Genomic DNA, 15,083 nt, shown 5'->3' with positions numbered 1-15,083 from the left:
AACAATTTGGTTTTCAACAATTAGTGCAATTTACCACACAAAGAGCACCGCTGTTCACCTGATGAATAGTAAGTGGACTATATCCGGTGCTCACTCGGGATGCTAATTGCAATAAAAGCAGTCTGTTTTCCAATCTTCAAATACAGCGCACTGCTCGGAAACGATAATCCATCGAGCCAGATTGCACGAAGAAAACAGCGCCTTCCGATCGGAAGCATCGATAATTCCAGTTATTTTTTTCATCAAGAATTAAACTTCAATCTCCTCCCCCAGCTCTGTAGGCTTCACGAACGGAAACGGACGCACAAAGCCCCATCACGAGATAATGATGATGATGAAGTTGCTGTCGGCAGCAACAGCAGCAGCAGCAGTACCTACCGGGCATCGGCAGTGTTTTCTCATCCCCTATGGAAAATCAGCACATTTCCCACGGTCGAAGGATTTCCTCTTAAAATACAACAATGGATGGTGCCGAGGGTCCTCCACCTCCTCACACTTCCTTTCCACGGTCTCCCTTTACCGGGGGGAGAGAAAACGGATGCCGATGGAATACCGATGTGAGGCCCAGTTTCCGCAGTTCGCTCTTCGGAGTGGAAAATCTTCATCGGCTTGTTTTCTATCGAGCCCGGAAAAGGCGGCGATACGTGTTCGATTGTTTTCGAGTAGAAGATGATGATGATGGGATTGTCGATAAGATGCCCACGAGCGTGATCGACCGGTAGGCCGCGAAGGAATGCACAGTCTGTACCGTCGAAGTCAGTGGAAAGTTTGAATAGACGATCGCAGATGGCTGCGGGAGCTGGACGAGGGTGACGTAAATCAATTTTGATGACATATAAATTTCAACGCGGTTTGTTTTATCTTGAGGTAAAAAATTAGAATTTTAAAACATGAAGGTGTTTCGATGGCACACATATGACAATTCTAAGGGTAGAGGTGTTTTAGGCTGTAATTGCTTTCGCTCCATAAAGCTCAAAACTTTGTTCATTTGCGTCTAAAATATAACATTATAGGCTTGCAGTGGTCGTCGTGCCACATGAGTACTGTGTAGTATGAGCGCACTTAACAATCCAGCTTTTCACGTGCCACAATGCAATGGTGGTCATCGTAGTCCTGTTCGTAATATATAAACAGCTCGTATTTTTGCAATAGGTTAGTGCAATACGGTTGGTAGATTTTCAAAAAAAACTCACTGGCTTTAAAAATATTGTCAAACTAAATACTCTGAAAATCACGACAATTATAACATATAAAAAGGCTAAAGTTGACCACAATTATAACACATAAAAAGGTTCAGCAACCGCAGATAGGGCAGATAATCAAACATTGGCCTGAAAATCAAAAATAATTATATTATTATTGTTCGAGGAGTGTTCACATCTAGATTAGGTTCCGATAAAACGTACTGCTTATTTAGTTCACACAACTCTACCCTTGCCCTTCCGAAAGGGTAGACTTATTTGCGTGTATTAATTAACCTGTTCCCATCTGTAGAGCGAATTCACGATTCAAAGTTTGTGGTCGCTTGGGAAGTAAAGTTAAACCACAAAAGGACCGCTTCTTGCTAAATAGTTATTCCAACTCGGAAAGGATTATCTCAAGAGGCAATCAAAACCGGTAAAGGTAGGTTAAGAATCAAATTAATTTTGACGTCGAAAAGCGGGTAGTTTCAGATAGAGCCTCAAACTTCTGTGTATAAATGACTTTTAAACTTCTGCTTACACATATGTTCTGCGATGATAGAATAATAGTATATAACTCGATATACAATTTTGTGCATTTGATCAATACTCACAATCGTTATTCCAAGGTGCATTCATTCACTCCGGAGCTCGCAATAACCAAGAACACTTACTATAAAAAATCACCAGCTTAAATTTTAGTTAAAAATATAGAGGCAGACATTTCTTTTAAAAAATTAATTTAATTGCGAATTAAACACAATATTTGCATCAACCTAAAAACTGCTAAACGCACTTACGGTGCTAAGCGAGCTTTCCCATGAATACAGCACACGAACCACGGGAGCTTTTAACACACGCATCACACTCATCGTTGTCGCTTTTTTCTCTGCCGATTAGCGCACTACGCAGCGAACCTAGTCGGAAAGCCAAACACGAAACGAAATATTTCGACTGATTTAACCAACAAAAACATGATACTATCAGCAATCAAATATCTTTTTTTTCTTCACTATCACGGTGACCGCAATTTCCCCCAGGGTACGAAACACGTACACGTCGCAAAATATAAAATCACACGCGAAACCGCAAACAACGCGAGCCACCGCCATTCGAATTAAAATTTTAAGCTGTTTGAGAAATGAACACCCTCTCGTCATCAGGGCGCCCAGATTGAATTTTGTAATATTGGTTAGTGTATCGAAGAGGAAGGTTAATCAGTTATTATCGGTAGGCTTGTATTTTTGTCGAATAACCTTGAAGTTGATAAAACATTATAAAAGATTAAACTACGAAAACATGTTAAAAGTTTAAAAAAATAATAAGCGCCCCAAAAAACCTAATTAGGGTGTAATGAGCTGGAATCCAAGAACAATAAAAACCCGTAGTTTTCTGTGCAGAAATAGGAAAATGATGTTGTATCGTATTGTTAGGACTTTACCCTTGATCGACCTTTAAATATCCAAATATCGAAAGTATTTTAAAGGTAATCTAGAAATGATTGCACATTCAGGTGGACTACCGATGATGTGGTGAGACTGGCCACCGTGTTCGATCATGAATATGATGAATACAGTCGAGGCCGCACCGGTGGAGCACCATCGAAGAATCGATTATGCACGGTAATCTCCAATCAATTGGAAGGTATTTTATTTTTAACAAAGCAATGCCGTTTACATCTAGTCTTTTGATACTATTTAATAATTCGTATGAAGATTTTTACGAGGGCCAGCACAAGCGTATTTTGAATGTAATTAATGAAAATAATTAAAACTAGTTGTACGTAATATAATATTTAATGTAATTATTGTCTTTGTACAAGTACTTAAAGAATTTAAAGTGCATTAAAGTGGTACTTAAAATATTTTGCGTATTTAAAGTACAAAAGAACTATGCTTAAAAACGTTCCAGTAATTAAATTACAATCAATTTGTCGTGTACTTTTCAAATATTGGCGATAATTTATGTACTTTATGGTACTTAACGGTACTTAAAGTAATTAATTAATTACGACTTTTAGCACTGCATCGTACTAAAGATTTAGTACTTGCCCTTGAATTTTTATTATTCACATGTAGCGATAGCTGGAGCACTCTAGGTAGAGTCTGAACAAGAGAATATTAGATAAATGGGCAACCACCGCCCGAAAAGAAGAAATTTTGGCATCGCTTGAAAATGATCAAGCACTCAAGTGTATAGTTTTAAATTTAACACAAATCGCCTTCATAATCTTTTCGATCTTGTATCGGTGCTGGTGAAAACAGAAATGCTTTTAGTCAGCATTGTGCTGTCTCGTGATTGTTTGAAAAGTGTTAGATTTTTATAATTCATCAGTATTGATCATATAACGTTGGATTGTGTTATTTGCAAATAGATCCGGTTGATATGGCTGATTTTGGCCATGTTAACCATGCCTGGTTAAATGTTAATGATAAGGATAATGATCTAAAAACAACACGGTGTACTATTTTCTCGCCGAACTGCTTTTATCAATGAACAATAATTCAAGTAGGGAACTTGTTTGAAGCTCTACCCGGATAGAATTTTACAATAGCATTTACCCTACAAACAATCATAAAACAATAAATTATTACTGTTTCAACTTTGTTCGATGCCAAGTTCTCACAGTAGATTTACAATAAAATTTCATGTAACAATAAATTTCACGGTTCAGCAAAAAACTGATATAGTGCATTCACATTAATTTTTACTGTTTTCGAGAAAAAAATGTATGGCGGAAAATTGATTTTTTTTAATGTTACCCTCCTTTTTCACTGTAAAACTCTATTTTACATTGAAATTTACTGTAAAAATGTTGAAGTTTTTTGTTTTTGTATTGTAACATAACACTAAAACTTACTGTAAATTATTGTACAATTAGTATTTCGATTGTGAAAATCCAGCAGTGAATCGGTTGAAAACATACTTTTAATTTGAAATAATGAACACCATTATTTCGTTTTTGAACCTGAACATTATTCAGTCTACTTATCAAAATTGCTCGCAAAAATTTCAAAAATGATACTTCGTTCCCGTAGCTCCAAAACACAAAGCTCTGCTCGTTTGGATACATCAAATTTTCGCGTATCCAAAGTCAAATTCATCTTGTCCACACTCTACCTTTAGAGTGCTCTAGCGATTGGCGATTCTACGTTGAAACCGCTCGCAGATAGCGCTGGAAGGAAAGTGTTGCTGATTTTATTCTGTTCTGTCATAGTGCAAATATTTTATGTAAACATTGATAAAAAATTACTTTTAAACACCAAATTACCGATCAATTTGTTGATAATTGTTTATGAAAATGAAGGAAAACCATCATTTTATAAGATGATGAGTAAACATCTTGCGAAAAGAGTGTAGAACATAGTGGTTTCTAACATTATTCGCAGAGCTATATGCGCGCTGTTTTGAAATGTAATTTGTTGAGCACCGTAGCTGCCGCAACAGCATTTCCCGTTCGTCCTAAGTTAAGCTAAACCTTCATGAGATGGTGTAAATTCATGAAACTCTCCAGATCAGGCGAGGAAAGAATATATCCGGCTAATAGGAAAGTGTCAGCTTTGTATCATGCACAGCAGACCCTTCTCTCCGATAGTCTTCACTGAATCTCCTACGTAGTTCAAAATATGAAGGAGTTCGACATTGGTACTGATTGGGTCTCCGTTTCGAGTTGGAACTTTATTTATGAAACGATTTTTTATAACCACAATAATACCCCGATTACATTTCGAAGAAATGTATGAGTGAAATAGTTGCAAATGGCTGTAATTTCAGAATAATTGCAAATAAAACTAAATTTCTTACTCGTTTCATTCATATTTTGGCAGTGGTAAGCTTTTTCCGAGAAGATAATGAAGATTTTGTTGTAAGCTACGACTCACTTACGGGTGAAAAAAAGCAAACTGTATCACTTTGCCAGTTCATGAGCTGAATCATAGGTGTCGCATGACTAATTTTGGCTTTGCCGCAAATCGCCAATAGCGAGCTGCCGTATACACTTACAGTGTTTCAAGAATGATTTTTAAATTTGGCCCACGAACTGCAAAATGGTTTACATCCTGCGGATCTGTTGATATTATTATTTTATTTGACCCGAGGAATATTATAGTCTGCCTGGGTGATAACAGATACGAAAGAGAACTGCGGAGAGAAAAACTTCAGTTTTGATAACGTATCAGGAATCAGAATATATTGGCTTAAATGGCACGTTCCCCGTATGTAGTTGGGGATTTGATAACGTATGCCACGACATTGTATGGAAACAAGGCCGATGTTCGATTGGATCTTTTTCGATAGTTATCTTTCTAGAGTTTTTTTAATTCAACATTTCACAAAATTTCACTATAAATAAAATTGATAAATCGGCTAAAAATGATAATATAACAAAATAGTAAGCAAAATGAGTACATTATGTGAATCACTTTACGAAACGTTGTTGCCTTGGACCATCGTTTCCAAATCGGCACCGCCCCAGACAAGTGTGAATACTCGCATTTGAATTGTATGACAGATTATTGGCGTCCTTACACGGCACTGAACCGTCACTGAATCGGATCGGAAAGGTGTAAATTTGGAAAAAAAACAATGAATGAAATTCACAAAGTCAAGTTCTTTAGTTAATAATATTTTTGATATAGTAATTGGTGGAGTGAGGAGGAGTTCCTGATTTTTTTTACTACGTAACAAGCCGACGAGGGTACCCGGGTATCCACGAAACTGAAATTCCAATAACAAAGGCAATTTCCAACCGATTTCGGCACTCTTGGGTGTTTTGAATTCACGAAACTCATCCACTTTTAGACTTGATAAAACAAACCGGGTTAATTCATTCGGCTCCCGCGAATCTGGAAGCATGTTCAAGTGCTGGGATACTATTTGTGAATTTCAATGGAATACTGACAATATGGGCATCAAAATTCTTAGAATTGCATCAGCAGGATGTATATCGTGGTTTGACCCCGGAACGGACATTCCGGAGCAGGTTCCCGTGGGGAGAAATCCGGATTAACAAGAATCAGATCCACTCATCTGGTTCAATTTCACATAATCAAAGAGCGGAACATCCAAAAGTGTCCAAGTCGGTTAAAGAAAGCCATAGTCATGAGTGTTTCAGCATTTTTCATTGGACACATAACGGTTAAATATCACTTTTTTATTTTGAAATTATGAATAAAATTAAATTCAGCTCACAAAATGACCCGTTCTTTACACGTATCTTTTTGCATGGTTGTTCTTTTTTTAACAAGGAAAAATTGGAGTCGGTATACTTTAAGAGTTCCTTTCGTAGTTCTTTTTTTGCAACAAAATGACAGTAACCGTACTGTAATTTTGAGTTTTTGCATCCAGGTATGAAAGTAAGCTCATATCAAGTCGAACAGAAAACTTACTTTTTGTGGTTTATATTTTGCACATTCTTTCATCTTCTCGTACATACACCTAATCCGAGGGTTGCGACAGAACCGAGTGCTTCTAATAAGGAACAAAACAAATTAGAAAAAGATAATTATAATACAATCTTCTTTTTCATCCCATCAAACCGATATCGAACCGATTGGCGATTTGCGGCAAAACCAAAATTAGTCATGCGACGCCTATGATTCAGCTCATGAACTGGCAAAGTGATACAGTTTGCTTTTTTTCACCCGCAAGTGAGTCGTAGCTTACAACAAAAACTTCATTTTCTTCTCGAAAAAGCTTACCACTGCCAAAATATGAATGAAACGAGTAAGAAATTTAGTTTTATTTGCAATTATTCTGAAATTACAGCCATTTGCAACTATTTGGCTCATACATTTCTTCAAAATGTTATCGAGGTATTATTGTGGTTATAATAAATGAAGTTCCAACTCGAAACCGAGACCCAATCAGTAACAATGTCAAACTCTTTCACGTTTTGGACTAGATAGGAGATTTAGTGAAGACTATCAGAGAGAAAGATTGGCTGTGTATGATACAAAGCTGACACTTTCCTATTAGCCGGATATATTCTTTCCTCGCGTGATCTGAAAAGTTTCATGAATTTACACCATCTCATTTATTCCCATTTTATCCTTGGCCTCATCCATGAAGTTGAAAACTTGGCACCCAGTTTCTTAACGAGCCATTCGCCGGTATTGCCCATCACATCCATAGCGTAAACTTTGTATTTTTCGAACTGGTACTTCTCGGTACTACTCCTTTTTCGACGGGAACGCCGGATTCTGGATGAAGGTCTACTCACTGTCGATTTTTAACTATTTCAACTGGGAATTCAGCATACCTTCGATTGATTTGCATCGAAGAACATTTCAATAAGGTTTGCGTCACGGGATATTTGCTGGTGCCATATTTCAGAAGCCGAAGAGCGGTTTGACTTGAGTAATACCCGAACAGAAAGTAATATCGAAATTGATCGTAGAAACGTTGAATTTACAACAGTTTTATTTGTTAACAACAACTTTTCTTGTTACATCGATGTACTTATGATGCAGTCCTTCATGCCTCCAAAATCTACAACGGAAAAACAATGTAAATCGATGTTTTTGATTTCAGAATGTATGGGAAAAGATCAATTTTTTCATTGTTACATCCCTTAACGACCCCCCTTTTTCAATGTAAAAATCGGGTTTACAATGAAATTGGATGTAGAAACAACAAATGATATTATATTTCCATTGTAAATTTTCCAGAATAACATTGTTTTTCGTTGTAATGTAACAATAAAAAATGCTGTAATACTGTTGTGCATTTCTATTCGGGTAAGCCACGATATCAGCAGCACGATTCTTGAACCTGATTGCAAGCTGTTTTTAATGTGAGATCCATTTCAATATATATCCGTTTTTGAAGCATGTTCTGAATTGATCTTTCTGCACTCGAAATGGTAAATTTCGATACTCCTCATTGTTTCATTTACTTCCTGTTCCAGCAGGCTGTTTCGTAATTTTGTACAGCCGTTTTGCTATCAAGGCAAATTCAATTTGATTGTAACTGTTGACCATTTTAAGGCAGCTTAAATCCGTCGACAAAAAATCCAAAACGCGTAAATTGAATTCGCGTATCGAAGCAAACACTTCAGTTCAATTGCATTTAGCGGGCCAGATTTGTTGTCTTTTACTCCGTTGTTCGATATTTTCACCATAGCAGTTTTTATTTGGAATTGCATGCGTTGTTTGTCTTATTTTCGGGCGCCATCAAGTAATGAGTACGGTCAAAATTTAAGGGACCAAAGTCACTCACTTTAACAGATAAAAATGAACTACATTAACTTTTAGTATTTTTCACACATTTTACCTCTTTATTATTTATCCTTGATCAAACCGCACGTAAGAAATGTTCAGCGGATTATATTAGCGAATGACACTGAACGAATCTGAAGACAAGATGTCTGTTATTGAAGGGTAACTAAAAATTTTCCACACAGATAGGTACAATATGGACCATTTAACGGAATGTGATATAAAAAGTTCAGGAATAAACGGTAGTATCCTCATGGAATACTGGCCGACAGTGTCTTAAACAGATTCAATGCTAGAATGCACATATGTGGATCCCGGTAAGCAAATATCTCCATTTTTCCAGCTAGTCAGGGTGGACTTAATGTACTACGGGTTTCTAGATGTCGCTCAAAATAAGTTGGGAGTGTATTCTGGCATACCGATCTGAGTTGGCAGATAAAATCATGTCAATTTATACTGGGTTTCAGGACATTATTAAGTTGCAGCAAAAGAAAAAGCCAATGCGTTAGCTAGAAACTGATCCATTTGATTGGCCCAGTACCATTTTGTGGCGTCTAATCGAGTTCCCTCAAAATTGAACTGAAAAGGTGAAAAAACATAGCTATAAAAAGCAATTAGTGTGCCATAACTGGACTACGACTATCAAAGAAATTTATCTCACTTAAAAAAATCCAAAACTGCTTAGATTAAACAAAAATATATGCCTCATGACAGGATCATCTTATGAAAATTGGCAAACCTACAAACGATACAAACCGCGTTAGCGGATCGGGAAATAAGCATCTGCATGCGCAACACTAGATGCGCATATTATATTGTACTGTTTATTGGGGCTTACGCAAGTTGAAACTATGGGAAAAAACAATATTTCGATTTTCAACAGCAATCAGAATATATTGCCATGGTGGCTCTCCAACCCGTCTAATTCATTATTAGAGAAGCATCTAAAACAAGTAAATTTGGCCGGTATATATACTTCATCATCAACCCAAGGATAGTACAATTGTAAATGTTTATTGATTTGATGACATTGTAGGGAAACGCGCATCTGACCTTTGATGCCGATCGAGCTGACAAATCATTGGGCTAAACAATTGTTTCGACTTGGTATTTATTATGGAATTAATCCAGATTCGCGGGATTGTTCTAAGTTGAAAAAACAAATCTGGAAAAGACAATATATATATATATATATATATATATATATATATATATATATATATATATATATATATATATATATATATATATATATATATATATATATATATATATATATATATATATATATATATATATATATATATATATATATATATATATATATATATATATATATATATATATATATATATATATATATATATATATATTTCTACGCAGCTAATAATGCAAACATGGATCATATGTTCCCCACATGTGTATATAAAAATTATATAAGTTTGCCACATAGAATATCATAGCAGTTTCCACATAAAATTGTTGAACGCGACTAATTAGTATTTTTGTATACTAATGTGCACTTGCATGTCATAAGCGCACTAAAATGTGCAAAAATACTAAACGTTTTAAACTTTGGAATGGTTTGATTGTAAAATGAGTCGTCAAACCCACCGGTGAATTTGCAAACAAACGTCTCATGGAAAAGCGTAACTCGAAAGATTCGACTTAGCTTTGCTCTTTCGTTTAATCGGATATTTAAAAAAAAAAAATTACTAAGTATACCCAAAATTGAGTATTTTTAACTTCAGTTTGGGCATATTCAAGGCTACGTATAAAAACAAGGATTTGATTGTTCCTTTGATTAAATGAAAACTACAGGTTTGTTCTAGTCTAGTATGCACTTCATTCTCCCAGTTCCTCTGTTGTAAACATAGGAAGAAAAAAAGCTCTTTTTTACTTCGATTTGCTATCAGAAGAAGCAAAAAGAGAATATAATACAGGAACGATTTTTTCCCCATTTGCTTCGGAGTACTTCCAGTTTCTCCTGATACTGGAACAAACATTACCAAACAGTTTACCTAAATTTATCTATTTGAGCGGTTCTCCCATGCTGAGTCTACATAATCTAATTCTACACAGTTTTTCGTTCCCGTGGGTATTAACTAATTAATCAAATTATTTAAATAATTAAACGATAATTTAGAAAATCTTTTAATTCGATTTATAATAATCTGTACAGCGAAAATAATCGATAACTAATCGATTCCCCGAACGAATCAGCCACCACCAATCCAACCCTGCTGACCGAACGAATGAACTTTTGAAAGCTTTTCGTGGCGGCGGTTCATCGTCATTCGGCGGGACACGAAAAAATTTAGCGATCGTCAGTACAATCTATCGTCAGCCATCTTTCCGGTGCGGGTCGTCGCGATTTTATTTCCTAAAATCGAAGTGAAGAAATGTTCAATTTTAAATAGTGATTGAATTTTTCGGTAATTCTCGGTCGAATGCGCGATTTAAAAAATACGCCGATCACGCAGCGGCGTTTAATCGAATAAAAAATCGGTAGTGAAAAGATCACACGGCTGCAGTATGGCAGCGAAGAAAAATGAAATCGTGTCTGATCGTGTTCGATCATAGCGAAGCCATAAGTGAAAGATTTTGTTTTATCATGTTTGATCGTAAAGTATGGCTTTCGGTGAGTGCTTGGATGGAAAATAGTGTGTATTAGGGAAGAAAAAGCTGGCGCTGCGCTGCGGTGCGGAAAAATAGCCGCATTAAATCAGTTTTGAGTGCGAGTGTTTTGCTTTTTTTCGCACTTTGGGTGCGATGTGCGTATGAAAGGTGAAAATTATAAATATATATGAAACGCGAAGCGTTTCTAGAGCTTTGTTTTATTTGTGAAGAAAATGAGGAAAACGCCCTAAAGTGATCGATTACGTGATATAAAAAATACGGCCGACTTCAGAGCGGCATTTAATTGAATGAAAAATCTGTGGTGTTATGATCACACGGCTACGGTAGTAGCGAAAAAATGCGTGTCTGATCGTGTTCGATCAAAACAAGCTCCATAAGTGAAAAATTGTGTTCCGATCATGTTTGATCGAAGAAAAATGGCTTTCGATTAGGGGCTTAATTGAAGCAAGCCAGCGGTAAAAGTGATGTGATAGAAAATGTAATATAGGTAAGAAAAAGCTTGAAATTTGTAGAGCGAGGTGTGATTGCGTAAGCGCGTTTCGCTGCGCTTTGCTGCTGCATCATGGCTGGCTTAGATCAGCTGTGAGAATGTGTTCTGCTTTTGTTTCTTTCCGCACTGTGGGTGCGATGAGCTTTGGAAATGTGAAAATAGTGAAAGTATTTGCCTATATATGAAACGCAAAGCGTTTCAAGTGGCTTTCTTAATTTGTGAAGAAAATTAGAAAAAGGCCCCTAAGTAATGAAAAGGGTGATTTCCATCGAAAGAAGTGAAGCGTTTGCTCTTACAGAAAAGTAGTGTTTGAAGCCTGGAAAGTTTTTCGAGTGTTGTTTCGAATTGTGCTGGATTTTTGGATTTGATGGCGGACGTTTTCGACGGTGGAATGTAAGGTGAGTTATCGTTAAATGACATGTTGGTATTCAAAATTATGCAACTACGGTATAGTCGGTTGTACACTAATTCAATTTTGAGTGCAATACGTTTATTTCACAGCCTAAAGCAAAAACGATTCTATACTATTAGTATTTTATTTATTTCAATTTACCGATCTCCCAAAGAATAAAAAGGAATCTATTCAGGCAACAAAATGATTTACAACTTAGTTATATTGAATTTGATATACAATATGGCATTTGTCGTTTCTCTGGAATAAGTAAATATTTATTTCTAAATTCAAATCTACAGCTTTCCTACCGCTGACTCGCTCGTACATATTCAGGTCAAACTTCAGCGTATAAGCGCACAGAGTAGATCTTCAATTTCAACATCCTTAGACAATGTTGTGAGCTTACCGATGCGATGATAAGCGATCCCACCCTGTGCCTTTGTCTAATGGAGCAATAATAGTCTTAGAAAGAGTGCATTTTGCCATTATGTTGGGCCTCCTCCGCCATTGTTATTCCCACGGTAGCTATTGCTCGGCGAATGAAGTAAGAGCTCTCGAAAATGAGCACCACACACCCACCCACCGGATAATAGAGCGGGAAGGCCTGCTAGCATTTCGATTGTAATCATAGTATGCGACCCTGCTCCCTATATTACATTTTCCTGCAGGGGGAGATTTTCGCTACATTTTCAAAAAGGCATGACTTGCTAGTTTTCCGACAGCAAAAAAATAATACGGACATGTTGAACAGAGAGAGCTAATAACTTTTGCCGGTTCCATCCTGTTATGAACAATGGTGGCGGTGGCCTGCTTTGATCCGTTGCTACTGCTTCTGCTGCTGCTGGAGTGAACAATGAATGCAGTAGGTTTTCGCGTACATTTTACACTTTTTGTGTCGCTATGTGGTTTTTTGGAAGTAAAATGAGAAGGAACATAGAATTGCACTTTTCGGCGTAGTTTACGAATTGCGAAGAGAAAGTCGGGTTAGCAATAATATTCAGAATAGCTGAAGCACATTATTCGGTTCAGATTCGAGTGCTTCGTCGTGTGGAGGTTACTACTTTTGAAGCTAAATTTTTCCTTGAAATTACGACCTAGGTTGAACGTTGGCATGTTGCTGTCACTGGGCCAGAAACAGATGCTATCTAGGCAGCCGAAATTTCGTTCTGTAGATTCTGTTTTCATTAGTGTTTTTGAAGCAATTTTTTAAGGTTTATTCACAGAGACTATTCTAAAAACATGGAAAATTTCACCGCCTACTGATTCCTATATACAGAGCAGTAGGCGAACCCATTTTTTAAAATTTTTATTAAAGCAGATGAAGTTTATGGTTTCATATATAATTTTTTATCGACAAGTGGCAATAACTATTTTCAAGAAAGAACTATCAACTTCCAGTTTAAGCGAATTACTGACCAATTCTAAAACTTATTCATGAAAAAATTACAATCAAACTGGCACCTCACAGCACACGAACAATGGATTATCCTGGCGATATCCCCGCCATTCTAGCACACGAACAAAGACAAATAGCGACTCCCGAGTACTGACGGTTCGTCGTCACGAAAGTGAGCTTCATTAATAATTCATAAAGTGATTATTTATCGGAAACGATTAACCGCTGCCGTCGTTTGTCGCCGTCGCCACGTAACCTACTGGGCAGTGTGGTCATGTAGAGAGTAGAAACGGAACCGTATCTGTCCGTTGGTGTGTCCGAGAACTGGAATGAAAAAGGACGAGGAATATTTTTTGTTCGATTTCGTAACAAAATTTCAATTCTGGGTTGCATAAATCTTGATCTGAAACCGGGGAGGTAAGACACACGGAATGAAGGAGCAGACGTGTGACTTTTTACAGTTTGAATTGTGTCTAACTGGTGCTCAAGATGGTGCCAGTTACTGGAGAGTTGAATTCGAAACGCAAAATCTTGGTTTATTGATTTAATTTCGTCTTTCGCTGGAAGCCAATGTATTCGTGATCCATTTAGCTCCCATCTATGTCGTGACCTCGGATGGTACCCGGCGGTGAATCTTCCCTATTAGGGGGCGATTTCTTCACCCTCGATTAGCGCTTAAGGCAGGTTTAAACGTACTGGTGAACCTGGTTTAAAAGTTAAGCGAGGGTGAAGAAATCGGTCCTAAGACTGAGAGTTCTCTGGCGGCGGAATTTCTCCCGATACCGATACCCGTTTCTACCCATTAAGTCATTTATCTAGTCATGGGTGTGGCGCCGAAGTCTGTCTAGCGATTGTGGATGGAGCGTATCTTCCAGTTTTCGGGCAACTCGACGACCCACGATCGGTACATCGACGCGAACTACTCTCGAGCTAGTCTCCTGATGATGTATCTACTCCATGTGGTGGTCGGTAGGGTTCAATTATTCAACCTGTCTGTCAGCTTTGGTCACTATTTCTTTGATCTCTCCTACGAATAAGGTACGGTAGCTATTCCGTAAGTCCGTCGTTGCTTGCCCTCAACAGAATCAACTGAACAATGCATGTACATTTTAGGTACATTGGCAGTAAAACCAAACGTATGTATGTGAAATCTCAAGGGATTAGCTATTCGTCACTGCTTCAGATGTCGATCATAATGTTATTGTTCTGACCGGAAGGTGGCTGAATGATCATATCAACTCGTCTCAATTATTCGGTTCAAGGTACAAGGATTACCGTTACGATCGCGAACCTAACAGTGTAGGGAAAAAACGTGGTGGTGATGTGCTCATCGCAGCCTAATTAACTCTCGCCTTACCATAAAACTGATACAAACTCGAACAACTGTGGGAATATTCGTGGTCGCGATGCTAATATCCGTATGGATGTATTATATAGTCCCCCGATACCGCAAGTAGCCTTCTTTTTCTCTCATATTTTCTCGAGCATTTGGGCCGTTTTGCTTCCATTTTCAGGAGCCAATATGGGCCACCGGGCCAAACGATATTACAGACAAAATCATTGGGAAACATGCCACGAGAAACGTAGTCCGTCGTTTTGCCTAGATCCCAGCTGTGACCGTAGGCAAGACGTTGAATTTCCCAGGGGCGATTTTTGACGAAGGTTTGCCAGGGGTTTAGGAGGTGCTCGCATCCAGCGCAAAGTGACTGTAAAATCCGACAAAAAACAGCAAGGAAATCCCTCCATCCGTAGAGCTGCTAAGAAC

General features: G+C 37.5%; 1 protein-coding gene across 2 annotated transcripts in view; it reads right to left on the bottom strand.

The window, feature by feature from the left end:
• Positions 1-15,083, bottom strand: part of LOC131691593 (frequenin-1) — a 162,087-nt gene that overhangs the window by 133,038 nt on the left and 13,966 nt on the right. Inside the window, exon 1 of one of the 2 annotated variants that reach the window (XM_058978131.1) lies at positions 1,796-2,232. The exons of the other annotated variant lie outside the window; for it this stretch is intronic. The gene's annotated coding sequence lies outside the window, so the exon portion shown is untranslated. Of the gene's footprint in view, positions 1-1,795; positions 2,233-15,083 lie in introns of those variants that run through there. 2 annotated transcript variants of the gene reach the window in all.

This window comes from Topomyia yanbarensis, chromosome 1, assembly GCF_030247195.1.
Source record: "Topomyia yanbarensis strain Yona2022 chromosome 1, ASM3024719v1, whole genome shotgun sequence".
In the NCBI taxonomy this organism is placed as follows: Eukaryota; Metazoa; Arthropoda; class Insecta; order Diptera; family Culicidae; genus Topomyia; species Topomyia yanbarensis.
Note: the sequence above shows the minus strand (reverse complement) of the source record. Positions and strands in the feature narration are given on the sequence as shown.